The sequence below is a fragment of the Blennius ocellaris genome (assembly GCF_963422515.1).
Source record: "Blennius ocellaris genome assembly, chromosome: 2".
NCBI lineage: Eukaryota > Metazoa > Chordata > Actinopteri > Blenniiformes > Blenniidae > Blennius > Blennius ocellaris.
Window position 1 is genome coordinate 8,005,990 of NC_137651.1, and position 6,000 is coordinate 8,011,989.

At 41.2% G+C, this 6,000-nt stretch overlaps 1 protein-coding gene across 2 annotated transcripts in view; it reads left to right on the forward strand.

Annotated features, from left to right (window-relative positions):
• Nucleotides 1-4,256, forward strand: part of arap1 (ArfGAP with RhoGAP domain, ankyrin repeat and PH domain 1) — a 39,402-nt gene extending 35,146 nt beyond the window's left edge. For both annotated transcript variants that reach the window (XM_080509596.1, XM_080509597.1), the window contains exon 33: nucleotides 2,124-4,256. The gene's annotated coding sequence lies outside the window, so the exon portion shown is untranslated. The remainder of the gene's footprint in view (nucleotides 1-2,123) is intronic.
• The last annotated feature ends 1,744 nt before the right edge of the window (nucleotides 4,257-6,000 follow it).

The window sequence follows — 6,000 nt, forward strand, 5'->3', positions numbered from 1 at the left end:
TTGCTTCTGACCAGAGAATGCAGTTTTTGATGGTTTGAGGGTCCTCCAGGTGCTTCTTGTCAAACTTAAAGTGGGCTATTGTGTGCCTTTTTCCTTCCACTGTCGCCTGGCATGCCTGCCATAAAGGAATAATGTGTAGCATGCTGGCTGGATGGCTAACCTTCTCAAAGGGTCTCATATCTCCACAAGGATATGCTTTGAGCTTTCTCACAATGGCCCTCTGGTTAAAGCTCTTCTTTTGATAACTGAAAATGTGCCGTTCTCCGGATCTCTTCCTTGACAATCCCGTTTCTGAGGTCTGCCGATCATTCTTCAGACTTGGTGGCATGTAACATACTGCCACATGCACCGTCAGACATGTCGCGTAATAGAAGTGGGCGGGGGAAAAAGCACCTCAGCTCTCATTTGTATGTCATATTAAAAGGTGTGCTCATCTTTGTAGGTATGATGTTTATTATTTGGATTTATCTTTATCATTATGGACCGAAGTGTTTTAAATTTCATAGCAAAATATGAACTCAAACTATTGTATTAAAAGGTCGGCAATGTCGTGACTGTAGAAAAGGTGACGAGGTTGTGCAGTCTTTCATGCTGAACTGTTTACGTGCTGGCAGTTTCTGATGCGTGACTAAAGTTTGCTGTTGGTTTAATGTATTTTGGATGATTAATTTTCTTGTTTCTAAAAAGTCAAAAATGCTGAAAATGTTGAGCAAAGTGTTTCCAGCAGCGTGAAAAATGTCACCCTGACCAACTGCCACCAACCAACAGATGCACTCTCTGTTATCATGGGAACTAAAGAAGCCACATAAATTATTTGATGTTTGCAGAAGTTTATCTTAAAAAAAAAAGAAAAAAAAAAGACTTTAAATCATCTAAATAAACTACACATAAAAAGATGATATTTCTCTTTGGAAAACATGCGACACTTGTAAGAAGCAGGCATTTCTGGGATGAGCAGTATGTATTTAAAAAAAATTACATATTTCCTCTGCCAATGCAAAGAATCTTTTCTTTGCTGTTGACTCTTGTTTTCCGTTGTTTGGTAAATTGGACAATTGGAGTCTGAAATAAACAAGACATAGTGGCAATTCATCAGTTTTCAGATTCATTTAGCGCCCTGGAGCTTCAGCCGCCTGCGGGAGAACCATCAACAGCCAGACGCCTCTTCATGGTAGTCCTTAGCCTGCTCACAAGCTGCTGAGAGAAATTAACATTCTACGTCCCAAGTTGGCCGCTTTTAAACATCAAACTTTAGGATAGTGTTACTTTTCAAGCGATAAATGTTTAAGGGAAGATGGTTTTTACCTCGCTGATGTGTTTGAACTGCATCGTCGTGTGAGGTGTCGTGTTTTACATCAGGATGTATCAGAATCTTGCAGTCCCGCCACTAATCCCCCCCCCCCGTGGAAGACTGCAGGTGCAGTTGAAATGTGTCGTAGAGGTAAAAACCACCTTTCCTTACTCATTTGTCATTTGAAAAGTAACACAATTATGAAGTAAGAAATGACTAAGTGAACATAGTAATTCATCAAACTTATTCCCATAAATAACATGTCACTCTGACAAAGATTTGTCCTTTTTTTCTTCCATGTGCACTCTCAGCTCTGCTGCTCATCCCACAAATGTTTGTTCTCCAAGTTGTCGCACCATTTAACAAGGGAATCATCTGCATTTACAATTATACAGATTTAATTGCCAAGAAGCATTTTTTCAATGAAGAAATAATTGACCAAAGACATTTTTGTCAGTCAACTGGTTAATCAGAGCTCTGAGATTTGGCAGGTCGCAGGGAGGCAAGTTCCAGCATTCTCTCTCACTTGAAGCAGATTTTCTGCTTTGTAACTTGGCCAGGCTGCATGTTTGTGCTTATCTGTTCTCTTATTGAGTCCACATCTTCTGAACAGCCTCATACAGTATGTGGTTGCCATGACGCCGACATCATCTCGGTCTGAATGAAAACCTCAAGCCTGTCCTCCAGGGATTTTTAAAATGCAGTGAAAGTGAATTTGTGTTGAATGACAAACTACTCGAAATCAAAGCTGAATGAGAGTCGAACAAGTCGGGCAATAAATATGCGACTGCTTGAATGTTTGTCTTCTTTTTTTTTTCTTTTTTTTTTAAAGGTTGGATAGTCTGTTTCGCCTGGTCAGATGGCCTCTGAACAATCCCGTGACTTCATTTTGTGACTACAGATACCAGAGCAGCGGACACAGCAACAAGAAGTGGATTCCGGTCGAACATTTTTCCTTGAACTGCAGTAATTGAACATCAGGATCCCTTGTAAAATACACTGGTGTCTGTGCAAAGAAACATTTCACTGAACAAGCAGATGGAATCTCTGGCATTAAAATAAAAGAGACACTTTGACTTTTCATTTCTTACCACAATCCTCCTGAAGAGTTCCAGCAAGTCCAGTGATCCTCTTTCTCCGACAGACTGAAGGAAATCTTTATTCCTCTTGTGTAATTTTTCTAGACTTCTGACTTTGAGGTGAAGCCAGGCACGGTAGCCGACTGTTAAGGAAGTTCTCTCTTTTGCAGAAAACAAGACATTGTATGTGCATTTGTGAGTAAAACCATTTTTTGAACCCCACTCTGTACTATAGTTCAACTAATCATTGGGATACTTGTACAGGTTTAAGTTCAGTAATTACTATTGTGAGCAAAGTTGAATTTGTGGGACTCCATGACCTGATTTTGTCCAGAGTTTGTCCCACATGGACGATGAGGCTGCAACTGAAAACCGACATGTGAAGGAACGGTTTGCATTGCTCAGCAGGACATTTTCCAGTACTGTCGCGTACAGCCCTTATCAGAGCAGCATATTCCTGCTTGTGACCTCTTGTCTGCTTATGTGCATCTGTGTGAATGTATGTCGGTATGGATGACTCTTATCTTGTGTCAAATAGTGGCTGTGGGCAAGTGAAGGAAGGAATAGAAGCGTGGTGCAGGAAAAAAAAAGCATTTTTCTTTTCTTGAAGCTCACAGAAAGAACATCACACATGGAGTGCTTGAATACATGACAAAATAAGAGATTATTAGATTCATTGGTGTAATTCTGAATCAGTTGAACTTGGATATTTAAAAAAAAATAAGGGTCACATTTCAAATGAGTTCTACTCAAGCAGAACTTTATCAACATTGTCAACATGTCATAAACTCTGTTTTGAAGCCCTGGTTGAAATGATGTGTTTGGCACGGCTATTGGCCACCTGCAGTATTTACAAAGTTTTTTTTTTTATTATAAAGAAAGGCACTTTGGAAAGAACTGATGTCCTTTGTTCCTTATCTGTCACTTTGAATCTTTGCAATTTCTAGTTTTTGCTGCACACGTCGTCTCCACCCAAGAGCATAACAAATGTGTGGTTGGAGTTCATCCACCTGTGACCAAACTCTCACAAAGCTTCACGTGTGACCCTCCTCACAGTCGCACCAATCCACCCTCTCGACCTTGTATCCTTTCAACTTAAAGATTTATTTATTTAGACCGCAAACAATGCCATATGCAGGACTGCAGAATTATCTCGCTCCACCTCGCAGGGTGGAGGTATCCTGATTTTTGGCTGCTTTACCCTTTTTTTGCACCTGAGAAGAACCAGTTGGTACAGTCTGTGTTAGCTTCAGTATGTATTAACTGCCTTCCAACCTCGGCAAGGCGTAGGGAAAATAACACACCGGATAGAAAACGTTCATTTTGTGTTATTGCTTCACACCATATAGTGGATACATTAGAAAGTCTCTCTCTCTCTCTCTCTCTCTCTCTCTCTGTCTCTCTCTCTGTCTCTCTCTCTGTCTCTCTCTCTGTCTCTCTCTCTGTCTCTCTCTCTGTCTCTCTCTGTCTCTCTCTGTCTCTCTCTCTCTCTCTCTCTCTCTCTCTCTCTCTCTCTCTCTCTCTCTCTCTCTCTCTCTCAAAAAGATATATTTGAGGTTCCAACATTAAACAGAAGTAATTATGGGTTAAACTTTTCACATTTTGGGGTCTCTGTTAGAACTCGACTCCAACTTTGGTCGTATTTCACTGTCATGTAATTGGTTTGGATACGCTTGTTGAAAGTATTTACCCATTCATTTCTTTTCACCTCTAAAATTCACTGTTTGCAAAACAAAGAACAAATGTCTAGAGGAGGCTGTTGGATACTTTTTTATAGTCTGTGTGTATATGCTTCGTCTTTGCCATTTTTTTTTTTATCCTTTAACTCGGCATCTTACAGATTTTTTTTTTTGCATTTCTCAAACTCTAATAAACAAGTTCAGCGAGAGGTGTTTGTTTATTCATAAACATGCATGACATCAAAGCGTTTCTCTTATTCTGGGTTTCCAAAAGGTTGAAGGCCTCCAGCTCTGCTTTGCCCTTGCTCATTTTTTCCTCTTCTTCTTCACCTTCATTAGATAAAACTACAAACACACAATTTGCCCCGCAGTGCAGCTATGCATCACTTTACATATGCACATATACAGTAAAGACGAGTATATAGGGACGGAGACTTTTGCGGGGCCTGCGGGTTTCATGATCGCGTCATCTCGCGGCAAAGTGGGAGCCCGTGGAGGTGCTTCGAGGAAAAATGTCAGCGGCGTGTGCACATATGTGTGGGTGGGGTACAGTGATCATAGGCACAACCCTCGGGAAGTTTTCTGTGAGTGAATGTGTGTGTGAGTCATGGTGGTCCACCAGCTCTCCATTCATTCTTTTAAGCAGAAGTGACACATCAGGGTCACTCTGTACCTCCAGACACACACCGGAGAGCCCTACGAGGGACTTGTGCACAGGAGATCTTCACTAAACCATCCACGAACACGCACAGAAGACCCATGGGGAAGAAACACGCACTCACATCTGCATACACACTAAGAAATGGCCTTTACTATATAGGTCACAGCAGCTATTGCATTAAAGGGAAGGAGAGAGACGGGTGCAGTTCAGGGAAGGCCAACAAATGCAAGACAGAGGTGACTTCAAAAAGTGATGACATGAGGTAGAGGCGCACACCTACAGGGTCGCAGGGCGTATTCAGTGCCCACATGTAACGGCCTGCCCGCCAACCTGCCAGCTTCCAAAAATAAAAATGTTAAATTTTATCAAGCACAGCATGCCACTAGCTCCCAAACAATAGGAGGGACATCAGCGGCCACTGGCCTCCCGCAGAAATTTGGACATCCACCTGTGTGATCCAATTTCTTTCATTTCCACTTGGAGCACACAACAACAGCGTGAGGGAGCGACACTTGAATTGGCTTTTGCCCCAAGCCGTGCCGCATCGGCTCAGGAGGGTGCTTCATTTAGGCAATGCTTAGGCTGAACTGAGTCGACAGTGAAAACCTGTGGCTTTAAGCCCACGGTTGAGCCGATGAACTGATGACAATGATTGCTTAAAGGAAGGCTGCACGGTTCTGCTGTGTTCTATAGAGGAGGGAACAGAAAGTTTCTCGAGTCATAAAGAAAAACAAGCTACTTAATAGGAATCGTGACTCAAACTTGAGCAGTGATGTTTAACACAGAACTATTTTGTATAACTGAATGGGTTTGAAAGGGTTTTGTTAACAGCTGTTGGGATCTGTGTACAAAAGCTGCATAATCAGAAATTTACTTGAAGATTTGTTATTCTTATTCTTATTCTTATTCTTATTTGAAGGATATAATACAAGGCCAGCATCAGCAAATTACACATTAGATTGTTCACTTATTTTTTTTAGCCATTATAATTTGGTTATCCATTGCTCAATGTATTCCAAAAATTCAGCTGTGTTGTCTATTTGTCTACAAAACTTTGATCTTCTGGGAGATTTAATCGGGAAGTTTTTCTCATTCCAAGTCAATGGAGCAGAGGGAAATTTCACTAAACTTGCTGGTGTGAATTTGGATGAATGCATTCTGAGACCAGTTTGAAAATAGCCCATTACTTTTCTATCTTGAAATGATGTACAACAGCTCAACACATATATAAGATTTAGAAAATAGACCCACATGCAAGTCAGTTAGTTAGCCTGCTATCACCTCGCTTTA